Source organism: Carettochelys insculpta, chromosome 1 (assembly GCF_033958435.1).
Source record: "Carettochelys insculpta isolate YL-2023 chromosome 1, ASM3395843v1, whole genome shotgun sequence".
Lineage (NCBI taxonomy): Eukaryota > Metazoa > Chordata > Testudines > Carettochelyidae > Carettochelys > Carettochelys insculpta.
The window spans coordinates 351,628,588-351,642,960 of NC_134137.1; the positions used below are offsets into that span (position 1 = coordinate 351,628,588).

Consider the following 14,373-nt stretch of genomic DNA (forward strand, 5'->3'; position numbering starts at 1 on the left):
GAGCTAGTCTACAGAAACTAAGCCACTCTGCACTGGATAGGGAAAGAAGGAAGGAAATAGTGAGAGGCATTAGACACCAATGGGTGCTGAGCCCACAGTTATTGATGATGATGAATTACAAGACACTAACAATCCAACCTCAGTCCAAAACTGAACGATTATAGAAATGTTCTGGTCTATGTTTTACAGGGCATTGGGAGTTAGACTACTTGACAGTAACAAACAGCGAATAATTTACACGTACATTGCACCTTTCATCAAGAGAGCTCTATTGCCTTCAACATTTATTATAATATATTCTTTCTACTTTACACAACTAAAATTATTATTATTATTGGCAGATACTGCAGTTAATTGAATTGAAAACTGGGTTTAATTTTAATGTACTAAAGCTGAACTTTTGGCAGTGAAACGAAGTCAGTGCCTTAATTAATGGAGAACATCTCTCATGCAGCATAGGAGTTTGAAGGACTCCACACTGCTCATGGCTGCTCACATTCAGCTAAGAAAGATTTATACTACAGGCTGAACCTCTCTAGGCTGCTACGCTCTCGATCGGCAACATCTGTAATTCAGCATGATTTTAGTTAGCCAAACAATCACAGATCATGGGTATGGGCAAGTTTCTTGTGGTTCCATCAAGTTTCTTTACAGACACCAGCCCTGGCTCTCAGTGCTCTATGCTACTATTTATCTCTAATTTACACATCAATGTCTCCTAAGAGCCCAGTAAGCAGTGAAAGTGTTGGTAATGCTGCTAAGAAATATTGACTTCCTGGGGTCTGGTGGCACCAATCAGGTCCTGAGCATGCCGGACTGGAGAGGTGCAACAGTATATACCGAAGAAGACTCATCGTGTCAATAATTTGATCATTAGGAGTGAAAAAGCAGTACCATGTATAACTCATACTGCAAAAATTTATTCAAAGACCAATGTGCAACTAAAACTTGTTCATTGACAAAATTTCCTTGAAGGTAAGTCAAAAAAAAGCCTTTTTACGCTTGTATAGTCTGGATACTCATACCAGCACATCCTTTTGTGCTCAGACAAGCAAAGCCATTGGTTTTCACTGCAGGTGACGTGCCTGAAAAATGCATATCAAATTCTAACACAGATTACAATTAATCAAATTCCAAATATGCTTGCACTTGTGAACTCACTCCCACAAACACAAAGCACACAGATGACCTTACCTTGTCCTGATGACTGTCTTGCTATTTTTAGGGGAGGTGGAGTGAGGTACTAAAAAACAAAGAACAGAATAAAAACAACTTGTACATGTGTGGACTCTTGAAATTTCCTCAAAAGTCACATGGCACAAATAAAGCTGCTACCCTGATTCTTTCCTTTGTTCTGAGTTTTCCTGAAATGCCTAGAGCATAATTTACGCCAGCCTCACCCAATGTGTGGTCCATGGCCCAGTACTGGTTCTTGAGAAAAAAATACGTGTCTTTAGAAAATATACAAATTATTGCTATATACTATTATTATTGTGAATAAAACAGCGAACATATATTCATTTTTCATATGCATTTTTATTTTTGGGCCGCAAAAAAAGGTACCAAAAAAAAACCTGGGTCCCAACTTAAAAAGTTTGGGAAACTGATTTATGCAGCTGAAGAGCAAAGGAAAGGTTGCTGAAGCAGGTCAGTGAAATCTGCAGAAATGCTGAGCAGGTGTGAAAGGTCTGCAGGCAAGAGAGCTGAGATGCTAATGAATAAGTGGGAAGAAGACGGGAAGAAGAGGCTGGAACAGGTCAAACAAGTGAAAGTCATATGTAAAGGGGAATACAGCAGGGTTGGAGTGGTATTGGAATGGAACAGTGGATGAAGCAGGTTGGGGGGAGGGGTTTGCTGGAGGAGAACATATTACACATCACTAATACAGTCTCTTAAACTCAACAGATGTTTGTAGCTTTGCATCAATAGTCAAAAAAGCCCAGAAGACAGGTGGCCTTATTTTGTCCCTTTGTCTCTATTGATGTTCCTATGTACTGCCAAGCGAGGGTCTAATGAAAAAGGAGGCATTCTAAACATGTTGACTGTGGGGCTATTTAGTGTAACAGCAATGCATGCATGCCTATAAACAACAAAGTCCACATGTGCATGCTGAGAGGTACAGAGGCAGCGTATCCGTCCTGCCTCCAAATATTCCCTTTTTGGGCATGCTCACCCTTCTACTATTATCTTAATGGTCAGATGCATTGTGCATCAGCATGCCCATTAGACAAGTGAAGGCCCAATGAAGCTGATGCCCTTACACTGCCTTTTGCCTGAATTTCAACGTGGACTCACTTTCTAAAATACCCAGAAATTTGCTAATCCAGGCTAGAGAGAGCGAGGATGGTGGAGCAAAGCCAGCAGGCACGTGTGCATGTGCATAAGAGAAAACATATGCATTGGTAGATGAGAGCAGAGGCAAAAGAAAGGGAGGGGAAGCCAGTGGAAACAATTAAATACTATAATTTTAGCTAATCAGAACTTAATTCATGCTGTGACTATCTCCTTTACTACAAAAGACATTTCTCTATCGAGTGGAAATAAAAATAAATGAGATAATGTAATAATGACCAGTTAGGAAGAAATTAATTCACAACTATGCAAGAATCAAAAACATTAGTGATATACTTGAAAAGATGCGCTGTTCTTTTTCCTGAACTGTACTATTTAGAGAGATAACCTTCCAATAAGAATTACTGGGCAAATCCTTCCCCAGGGATAACAGCACTGAGAACAGTCAATACAGTGTAATTATTGTGATTTCTCTGTGCTAGCACTGCAGCTATTTCTACAGTTTTACAGTGCCTTGGCACAACCAAAAATTGCTGCACAGTGCTATACAGGAACAGAGGATCTCAGTTCCAAGAGGGAAAGAGTAAGAATTTAAGCCAGTGGTTCTCAGTCTACCATTGTGGGCTGCATAACTAGCTCTTTATGTATTATGTGGGCCACATTCACACAATATATATACTACCTGTATGGCTATGGGGATGTCACATGGGACACAGCTATGTGCTGACTGGGCCACAAGCATACTGAAAGCTGCAGATTGAGAATCACTGCTGTAAGCAGCCTTTCGACATCGGAGAAGAGCCCTGTAGTTTTGTAGTCATTTGCATGTGTGATGCTACCAAATAAGAATGGTAGGACTGGATTCTCCTTCTCATTTACACCATTATTACTACCCTGATAACTTTGCAGTCTAAGTAGACAATCAGGCCCATAATATAGCTGGTGATTCAAGTCACTGGAGACTCTGGGTCTTAAAACTCCTACAATGGGGACTTTAAAAAGAGTAAATGGCAGAGAAATTCAGAGTTATCTCTACATCACCAGTGACACTGATCTGCCAGATCGCTTATTGCTTTGCATCACCAGCAAGATCACAGTTTTGCTTTGTTTTTTAAACACAATCATCTCCATAAGGTTTCAAGGAAACAAAATATTGCAGTAAGATTATTTTCCTGAATCCAAGAGGAAATAGTGACAACAAGCACCCTATATTAACATTTAATTGTATCATGTTAATTCAGCATACACACTAATAATGAATTTGAGTACAGAGTACTTATGTTTAAGAGATAATAGGAGATACACATCTCCTAGAATTGGAAGGGACCTTTGGAGGTCACCTAGTCCAGTCCCCTGCCTCCTTGGCAGAGCCAACCCCCATCCCTGACATCTATTTGCCCCAATCCCTAAATGGCCTCCTCAAGGATTAAACTCACAACCCTATTCCTCCCCCCTACTGCTACTGTTTGGACTACTGTTTGTAAGTAAGACTTAGTCTTAATTCTGTCTCTTTCAAACGCACCTCTAAGAGACTGCAGCCTATCAGCAGCTGCCAAATTACCTTCATCAGCCTACTAGATAAAGAAAGTAGAGAAGGAGGAAGTCCACCTGTCAAAGACTGAAACACGGCAAAGACTGTTCCTTACTGTTTTCTTCCCAGGCAGTTTTAGTTAGCTACCATATTTAATAAAACCCACACCACAATTTAAAAACAGGATTCATTCATATAGACAGAAAAATGAGTCTTGCATTTAAAAAAAAATCAATGATTTGTGCAGCTCCTTGTGTATGTGGGGAAAAGAAGTTACTTAAAAGGTCTCAAATCTGAACAAGCCACAAAAAAGTGAAAGTATTATTATGCACTTGACTTGGGATCAAATTTGAAAACTGAAGGTGGAGGGGAGGAGGAGAGTGGGGGTGAGGGGACAGGGGCTGTCGGGGGAAGAGACAGGGGAGAGGAAGGGAGAGGAGGGTTGGGGTGCGGGGACAGGGGCTGTCCGGGGAAGTGACAGGGGCTCGAAGGGGAGGGGAGGGTGGGGGTGAGGGAACAGGGGCTGTCCGGGGGAGGGACAGGGGCTCGAAGGGGAGGAGGAGGGTTGGGGTGCGTGGACAAGGGCTGCCGGGGGAGGGACAGGGGCTGCCGGGGAAGGGGAGAGGAGGGCTGGGGTGTGGGGACAGGGGCTGTCCAGGGGAGGAGGAGGGTGGGGGTGCGGGGACAGGGGCTCGGAGGGGAGGGGAGAGGAGGACTGGGGTGTGGGGACAGGGGCTGCCGGGGGAGGGACAGGGGCTCGGAGAGTGGGGGTGCGGGGACAGGGGCTCGGAGGAGAGGAGGAGGGTGGGGGTGAGGGGACGGGGCTGCCGGGGGAGGGACAGGGGCTCGGAGGGGAGGAGGAGGGTGGGGGTGCGGGGACAGGGGCTGCCGGGGGAGGGACAGGGGCTCGGAGGGGAGGAGGAGGGTGGGGGTGAGGGGACAGGGGCTGCCGGAGGAGGGAGAGGGGCTCAGAGGGGAGGAGGAGGGTGGGGGTGCGCGGACAGGGGCTGCCGGAGGAGGGACAGGGGCTCGGAGAGTGGGGGTGCGGGGACAGGGGCTCGGAGGAGAGGAGGAGGGTGGGGGTGAGGGGACGGGGCTGCCGGGGGAGGGACAGGGGCTCGGGGGGGAGGAGGAGGGTGGGGGTGCGGGGACAGGGGCTGCCGGGGGAGGGACAGGGGCTCGGAGGGGAGGAGGAGGGTGGGGGTGAGGGGACAGGGGCTGCCGGGGGAGGGACAGGGGCTCGGAGGGGAGGAGGAGGGTGGGGGTGCGCGGACAGGGGCTGCCGGAGGAGGGACAGGGGCTCGGAGGGGAGGAGGAGGGTGGGGGTGCGGGGACAGGGGCTCAGAGGGGAGGAGGAGGGTGGGGGTGCGGGGACAGGGGCTCAGAGGGGGGGAGGAGGAGGGTGGGGGTGCGGGGACAGGGGCTCGGAGGGGAGGAGGAGGGTGGGGGTGAGGGGACAGGGGCTGCCGGGGGAGGGACAGGGGCTCGGAGGGGAGGAGGAGGGTGGGGGTGCGGGGACAGGGGCTCAGAGGGGAGGAGGAGGGTGGGGGTGCGGGGACAGGGGCTCGGAGGGGAGGAGGAGGGTGGGGGTGAGGGGACAGGGGCTGCCGGGGGAGGGACAGGGGCTCGGAGGGGAGGAGGAGGGTGGGGGTGCGGGGACAGGGGCTGCCGGGGGAGGGACAGGGGCTCGGAGGGGAGGAGGAGGGTGGGGGTGCGGGGACAGGGGCTGCCGGAGGAGGGACAGGGGCTCGGCAGCAGGGCCGGTGCCGCGGGGCGGAGGGGCAAGGGCCGGGGAGAGGCGCCTACCTCGCGGCCTGCAGCGCCCGGCCGGCCCGTGAGGAGCAGCGAGAGCTCCCGCCTGCGCTCGGCTCTGGCAGCCCCGCGGCTGTCGCTGCGGCTCCGAGTCCGGCAGCGAGTGCCAGCCGGGCCAATGAGAAGGCCGCGTGCCCCGCAGCCAGCAAGCGCCGGGACTGGCGGGCTGGAAGGGACTGCGCATGTGCCCGTCTAGCCCGTCGCGGAGGCCGCGCTCTATGATTGCGCTCCTCGCAGCCGGGCAGGGCCGTCCCGGCTGCGCGACTGGCGACCTCGCTCCTCGCGCGTGCGCGCGCTCGGCCTAGCGCAGTCGCTCGCAGGCTGCGAGGGGCGGGGCGCGGCGGGGCGGGGCCTGGTGGGGTCGGGAGTGGTGTTGTGTGTGAGCAGCGGCGATTGACACGAGCGCAAAGCGGGCGCCGGCGCCAGGCGTGCTGCTCCCAGCGCGTCCGGGGGAGGGCAGAAACGTGCCGGTCGCTCTGAGCTCACGCCGAGGGTGACCAGCCGCGACGGGCCCGGATTAGGGAGCCAACAGGGCGCCCCGGCTTCTTTTGCAAATGGGACTAATTGTCCCGTGTCCCGTCCCCCCCCGCCCCAGGTGACCTTCCCCTGTGCTGGCCGGAGACCCGTAGCGCTTTTTTTCTGGCCACCGCCATTTTAAAATGTCGCTCCCCACCCGCTGCCCCACGCAGACGCCACTGCCAGCCCCAGTCTTGCTCAGGTGCCTGGTTGGTCTGGGGATGGAGCAGGGGAGCTGGGGCCGTTGCTGGAGCTTCTCCACCCCCAGTCCCGCCGTGGGGCTGGGGTGGAGCCAGAGCCCTGCACAGCACGGGGGGGCAGAGCCCCTCCAACCCCCACCACAACACGGGGGCTGAGGCCAGGACTGTCCCAGCTCCACCCCAGTCCTGCCACTGGGCGGTGTGGAGCTGGGCCTGGAGCCCGACTGGGGTGGCCCCTGCTGTGGGCGTGGGCCTGGGCCAGGGCCAGAGCTCTGCATGGGAGGAAGACAGAGCTGCCTCCCACTCCCAGCCCATGCCTTATCACAGGGCCAGGGCTGGAGTGTGGTACTGTGTGGAGTGGAGGCCCCCCAGAATTCCTACAGGGCCGGATCCTCCGCTGTGCTGGAGCCTAGTGCAGTGAGGACTAGGGCCAGAGCCCCTCTGCAGTACTGAGCCCTGAAGAACCTGCTGCAGGCTTGTTTCTCTCCCCAGCCCTAGTGGGTAAGGGGTGGGTGTGTGGGCTCTGGCTGGGAGGGAGAGCACGGGAGGGGGCTGGGGTTTGGGCAGGAGGTCATGTGCAGCAGTGGGTGGGGGGTTCAGGAGCAGGCTGGATGTGAGAGGTCTGGGTGAGAAGGGTGCAGCCACACCCTGTTATGCGGTGACCATCTGTCCTGTTGTAGCTGGGACAATCCCTGCACACAGGGTGTCCTGTATTTACCCTAGGGGAATATGGTCACTCTACTCAAAACTAACTCTCAGAGGAGTTGCCCTGGTAGTCTGGCTTTGCAAAAACAATGACAAGTCCTGTGGCACCTGAGAGACATATTTTGGAGCATCAGCTTAACAAGTCTTTCCCCTGGAAAGCTGATGCTCCAAAATATCTGTTAGTCTCTCAGGTGCCGCAGGACTTGTCATTGTTTTATTGTGCACCATGAGACATAATAACCCTGCATAGATTTAAAGCATAAATAACAATGTCACATTAATATTGTAATATATGGGGGGATGTTTGTGACTTTGCTGCCCCAGGGCCCACCTGTTCTTTATCCGCTCCTGTGTTCTGGGGTGCAACATACTCATCCCCACTTCTCTCATGCTGTGAGGCTGTGACAAGCTGCAAACCCTGCAGCACCTACACTGGCACAGCTGTCCATACTGATCCCAGCCCAGTTATGGGAACACTTTCACCAGGTGCCCATCAAAAACCAGGCTGCAGCAAGACCCTTCCACACCCTGCAGCCTAGGACCCCAACTTTATAACATTTTACCTGGTCAGAAGCCTGACCAGAGTAAGTTTATTACTAGTGCCCCCAAATCCATGGATAACTGCAGTATATTCAGAGGTATCCACATTTGTGGATGCAGATATCCACTGGTCATTTTTGCAGATATAGATGCAAATGCAGATACACATATTGTGTTTAGAACCCTACAAATTTGTGGGTATCTCTGGGTGTCTGCATCTGCAGATGTGGATATGGCTATCCATGGATCATGTTTGCAAATGCAGATGTAGATACCTGTTTTGTATCTGAGCAGGTCTCAGTTTGTTACTCAGTCTGCTCCCTTCCTCAGTGTGGAAAGGAGAGGCATGAGCCTTTTGTTAACTGAGCTAAAATTTTCTACCTCTCTTCTTGGTAGTCTGACGATGAGGTCTTGAGCTTGCACAGGCTCATCGGTTATGGACTTGCATGCGTCTGAGGAGACCAAGCCTTGAATGGCATGGGCGTTCACCACAGGGGCAAGGGAATTCTCCTGGCTCTGTTTGTGTGGCTGCTGCTGATTTCTCCTCTCATGACCATCAATCAGGCATAGGCGTTGCTGCTCTTCAAAGTTGTCATACACGTGTTGTACGAGAGCATGTCAGCCTGTTCAGTCTTCTGCATGCTGCTCTAGCTGCTTTGGCTTTAATCCAACGTGAGCAATGTTGGCATATACACAGTCTTTATATCTCTTGTGAGGCCTTTCTTGATTCCTTTTGCCTTGGGAGAGTTCACCACAGAGGAGTTGCTTAGGGATTCTTGACTTTTCCATTTGTATGATGTGCCCTGTCCAGCAAAGCTGGGCTTTCAGAATCATGGCTTCAGTGCTTGTGGTTCCTGCTCTGTCCGGGACTTCCAGGTTTGTGACTCTGTCCTGCTATTGAATGTGCAGTATTCACCTCAGTCTGTGTCTGTAGAAGCGCTCCAGTGATTTCATGTTTTCTCTACAGTGTCCAGGTTTTACAGCCATACAGGAGGCTGGTCAGGACTACAGCCTTGTACACTTTCAGTTTAGTGGACTGTTGGATATTGTGCTGATTCAACACTCGTGCTCTCAGATGTCCTAGTGCCTGGTTGGCCTTGTTGATGATAAATTGGAGATCAGTTTCCTTGTGTGCCGTAAGTGCACAGTTGTCAGTGAAAAGGGCTTCAAGGATGAGCCTCTCAAGTGTCTTGGTTGTAGCATTCAAGCAACGAAGGTTGAAAAGTGACCCATCCAGCCTGTACTTTATGTAGATGCCACGGTCCAGGTCCCTAAGTACATGGCTAAGGATGCACGTGAAAAAGAGATTGACCAGCACTGAGGCCAGCACACACCTTTGCTTCACACCATTGGATATCTCAAATGGATCTTGTTGGAATAAAGTCTGGGTACTGTATGTGAAGCAACAAAGGTTTATTATAACCAGCTGGCGGAGTGATTCTGAACTTGGTTGAGTTTCAGAATGCACTGACAGGCATCAAGTTATGATTGGTTATATAGAGAGATGATAGGCAGAGGAAAGCATAGGAGCAGCCAGTAAGGAAGTGAGCATAATCAATGAGCAATCCAGAGGAATTAATGGGCAATATGGGAGTTAGAGAGCATGCGCAGTTTACAGAACATTTTATCTATAATCAAGTCCTTTGAAGACTGCAGTCATCAACACCGATGTGTAAAGCCCTGATGTCTTGTCTGCAATACAATGATGTGTAAAGCGGTGATGTCTTGTATGGCATCCTGATGTAATCTTCCCATGGACATGACCATTTGTGTTATCTCTACAGAATCAAAGCAGAAGGTAATGAAAAAATCGTGTCACTTGCCCTTTAAATATAGTCCAATTCCCCTCCCTGCAGGGTCCCTTCCTGGAATGTGGCTGCTGAGGGAGTTATTTACACCAACTGGGATGACGTCCCCAGATGGCCGTGGTGGGGGGCTTACCAGACTCCATTTTGGAACAGTGGTTCTTAGCAAATATCATGGTCTACTTCAGAATTTTATCCTATAATCTGAAGACTCGCCATTCGAAAGAACAAAGCCAGTCTTGTCATCCTGGAACAGGCGTATGAGTTTGACGAATCTTCTCAGGCCATCAGATTTTGACAGGATAATCCATAGGGCTTCTCTGTTGACATGTCAAATGCTTGGGTCAGGTCTATAAAGATGGCATATAGATCCAAGTTGTGCTCTATGCATTTTTCCAGGAACTGACAAACAGCAAAGATCATGTCAATGGTGTTGTGGTCTGGGTGAAAACCACACTGTGCCTCTGGTAGGTTCTCCTCTGAGATGCTGGTGATCAGACAGTTGAGGATGACTCGAGCCAAGATCTTCCCAGCAGTAGAGAGAAGGGTGCTGTCCCAGTAATTTGCACAGTCAGCTTTGTTGCCCTTGTTCTTGAAGAACGAGACAATTGTGGCATCCCTAAAGTCTTCGGGCACGTCTTCTTCCCAGATGCTGGTCAAAATGCTGTGAAAGGCTTCAAGTGACATTGCAAATTTCAGAAGAGATACCATCCATCCCAGGGGCTTTGCCAGAGCTGGTCTGGCTGATTGCCTTTTTGACCTCATCCATTGTAGGTGGCAGGTCAAGACTGTCTATCGTGGGTTTATGAAGGATCTGGTCGAGGGCCGCAGGGTCAGCAATGGAGGACCTGTTTAAAAGGTTGCTGAAGTGCTCTCTCCACCTATCATTGATGCTGCTCTTCTCCCTTGGGAGGGTCAAGCTATCTGTAGACAGCAGAGGTGTAGTACTTGGCTTTGAAGGTCCACATACAGCTCTGATAGCGCTGAAGAACATCCTGGAGTTCTTGGTGTCAGTGTAGTATTGGACTTCATCAGCTTTTTTCTCCCATCACTCATCTTGCATTTTGCAAATGCAAAATGTTTTGGGAAAAATATAAAACAAGTTTGTTAACTACAAAAAGACACATTTTAAGTATTCGTTAGTAAGCACACAGATCAAAGTTGATTACCTAAGAAATAAAAGTAGAAACGTAGTCTGCATTCAATAGATTACACAAGATTTTAATTATAAAGTGTCTCACCTGATAGACAATACAAACAGGTCACCAATTTTCCATACTCAAGCTGGAAATTCCTTCAGTCTGGGACCACCTGTGCCACAGGTGGCATGTCAATAGGAAGGGGAAGACTGAGCCTGCCTAAACAGCTCCACGTGGCCATGCCAACTTCTATCTCAGTGTTCCCAAACTTTTCGGCATCATGACCCCTTTTGATTTTTGAGAAACCCTCACACCCACAACCTCTTCTTTACCATCATCCAACCCCCTTGAACAAAAAATTAATTTTGTAATTTAAAATCAACAAAAAACTTCATATTAAAATGTTATTTAAAATTAAAAATAAGCACAAATAATTTTTCTTGGCCCCTTGTGGTTGCCTGGTGCAGCCCCAGCTGGCCACGTGCCTGAGCCCCATGCCAGCCTCCAGAGCTGCCCATGCCAGCCACTCACCCACCTGAGACGTACACTGCCAGAGCTGTCCGCACGAGCCCCACACCACGAGGGCCAGCCACCTGAGCCCTGTGCTGCTGGGACCAGCTGCCCGCCCACGAACCACCCGCCCCAGCCGCGGGCCAGCCACCTAAACTACCTGCCCAAGCCCTATGCTGCCAGGGCCAGCCGCCCACCCACCAACCCAAGCCGCCTGAGCCCCATGCTGCCAGGGCTAGCCGCCCAAGCCCTGTGCTGCCAGGGCCAGCCAGCCACCCACTAGCCTGAGTCACCCAAGCCCCACACTGCCAGGGCCAGCTGTCTGAGCCCCATAAGTCCCACGAGCTGGCCGGCCACCTGAGCCCCGCAAGCCCTGTGAGCCTCCCACCCAAGCCCCTCCCCTGCCTTCCTACAAAGCCAGGCACGCCCAGTTCCCCATCTAATCCCATCCTCCTCCCCACACCTCCACCCACACTCACTCTCATTTGCAGAAGGCAGTTAGCTCCACATGGGTCTTTCCTGGCTGCCTGCTTTTTACAGCGGCTGCGCTGGGTCACCCATATAAAATGGCAGGGGCTGAGAGCTGAAAGCAAAGGCTGTATCTTTCTTCAGGTGGGGGAAATGATGGGGGCGGGCTGGGTTGCCTTATGGCCCCCTGGAATTTCTTCATGCCCCCCCCCATGGGAGCACACACCTAGTTTGGGAAACCATGCTCTATCTGGAGGCTCCCATGCCTTCTGTCTTGCTGCTAGTTGGCCCCAGCCCAGACAGGCAGCTCATATTCCAGGAAGAGAAGCCAGTGGGTCCTGGGTATGGGTGGCTGGGACTTGAAGTACTTGGTGCTGGCCTGTGTTGGCATGGCCCTGGCACTGGGGTTGTGCCACCCAGTGCTCCAGGGCTGGTGGGAGGAAGGCTGCACACTGCCCGCCACTCTGTGCATCACAGGGGGTGGGGAAGCTGTCTGCTCGAAGGGATTGGTGGAGTGGGACTGTACATCTGCCCAGTGCTCAGGGGCGGCTGCGAGCTGGCTGGCTGCGTGGCTTTTCTCTGTTCCTCTAGCCTGTGCAGGCACTGCTCACCACCTCCTGCCTGCTTCTTTTAGGCTATCAGGTAAGCTTCCCACTCTGCCCTACTCTTGCACAGGGAAGGGCAAGCTGATGCTGAGCTGTGTAGGGCACCACATTGTTAGGACAGCCCTGATTATAAAACTGTGATAGCAGCATTGTAATTTCAGCTCTTGTCCCTCCCATCCACATGAGTTTCTTATCCTCCCCTACCTGCTCCCATCCTGGCTGGGCTGCTGCTACTGAGAGATGGCTGGAGCTAGCCACCTTCTCTCAACTGTCTACCCCACTGTATCGCAGGGGTCAGGGATCCAGTGTTTGTTGGGAGTCTTGCACTCTGGTGTTTTTCTTGAAGCCCCACAGTTTGACAATTAAAATGGAATCTCAGCTTTCAATTAAGTTTTTAGCTTTCATGATTGTAGAGAAAAGCTTGAAAAAGTGATCTGAGTGAATGATAGAGACAGAGAAGCCTTGCTTACACTCTACAGAGCTTTGTCACCAAGCAAAAAATACTATAATGACATCACATCTCCCTTTGTTGGCACATCACTTCCACACTTGGTGCTTTAGCATCAACAGTGAGAGCAGTGAACTCTGGATAGCTGTTCCACAGTGCCAATCACCACATGCTGCCTCTAGGATTTGTGGGAAGGCAGATGGAACACTGCACGTCAGGGGGTGGGCTCAACATCCCATGAGGCATTGTTTTGTCTCCCAGCATTCTTGGGTTTCTGATTGCATTTCATGGCATTTTTCAACAGCCCATGTGTACCATGCACCTGCCACCATTGTGTGAAAGGACTGATCCTGCCCTACACCACACTGTTGTGCTGTCATTCACACATTGCAGATGGTCATATAAGCTCCCAATCTGAACAGGAATCAGAGTTTTCTGACCTACTGTGCGCCATGAAAAGAAATACCACCAGATTATTTTCAGCATTCACAGTACTGTGGCTTTTGGGCCCAGGAAGCAAACACTGAGTGGAAGGATCACATCATTATTTAAGTCTGGATTGATGAGCAATGGCTGCAGAACTTTTAGATACAGAAAGCTCCTTTTCCAGAACAATGCGTGGAGCTTGACCCAGCCCCAAGGCCAAAGTACAAGATGACATATGTGGCAATCACAGCCTGAAAACTGACAAAAGATTATAGCGGGGGATGTAGAAATGCTCATAATTATTTTGGGAGATTCAGGATACCTCTTACCCTCATGGCTCTTGAAGCCTTACAGGTGACGCCTGGACAGCAACAAGAAGTGCTTCAACAGTATCCTGAGTAGGTGCAGAATGACTATAGAGTGTGCATTTTGCAGATTAAATGTATGCTGGTGGTGCCTTTGTGGCAGGTGAGATCTAAGTGAGGAAAAGTTTCCAATGATCAGAGCTGACTAATACATAATCTCTGTGAGGTAAAGAATGAAAAGCTTGCCCGTGAGTGGCGTGCTGAGGCAGATTGCCTGGCTGCTGATTTTGAGCAGGCTGATACCAGGGCTGTTAGAGGAGCACACTGTGGGGGAATTCTAACCAAGGAGGCTTTGAGGCAACAGTTTGAGAAAGAGAACCACTAATGCATATTTCTTGATAGTAATCTGCCAGGCTTCATTAGTTTGTTTTTTTTCTTTTTACTTCACAGTTGTGATGATTCCTCAGTGGTATTTGCACGAAGCTATTTGCATTAAACTACTTCTATATGCTTTGCTATCAGGTGCACCCATTTACAGAACACAAGTAAAGATTTTAGAGAGTTTTTTTAGAGAGTTTGTTTTCATTAAATACCAATAACACACACACGGAAGGCGTAGTGGGAAGGGAGATAGCAATGAAGACCAGTTTAGGCTCTCACAGCTGCACATAAATCCAGCTATCATTTTGGAACCATCTCAAGGAATGGAGTAAAGAGGGTACCAAGATGTTCCAGGAATTTACAGGAATGGGTAGAAGGAGTTTGAGGAGGGCATGGAAAACAGTTCTCTTTCAGCTGATGCAGAAGGGGTAAGCATGCGTCTGTACTGATTGTAGCCTGATGAGTAACTTCAGCATCTCTGCTTCTCCATGATTTGTATCATCTAGTCATGGTCCTTCTGAATGAGCTCTTGACTCTTCTTTTTGTTCAGTCTTTCCATTTCTCTCCATTCCCTATGCTCTTTTCTGCTTCAGAAGACTGCAGCACCTCCCAGAATGTGTCCTCCTTGCTGTGCTTTGGTCATTTCATCATCTGGGAGAGGTGCGTAAGCATTCCTCTGATGGCCACATT

At 50.3% G+C, this 14,373-nt stretch overlaps 1 protein-coding gene across 2 annotated transcripts in view; it reads right to left on the reverse strand.

Annotated features, from left to right (window-relative positions):
* The window catches only part of ERGIC2 (ERGIC and golgi 2), a 43,672-nt gene extending 37,794 nt beyond the window's left edge, over nt 1–5,878 (reverse strand). For both annotated transcript variants that reach the window (XM_075016328.1, XM_075016319.1), the window contains exons 1-2: nt 5,630–5,878; nt 1,195–1,243 (exon numbers count right to left, since the gene is read on the reverse strand). The gene's annotated coding sequence lies outside the window, so the exon portion shown is untranslated. The remainder of the gene's footprint in view (nt 1–1,194; nt 1,244–5,629) is intronic.
* Nucleotides 5,879–14,373: the final 8,495 nt, after the last annotated feature.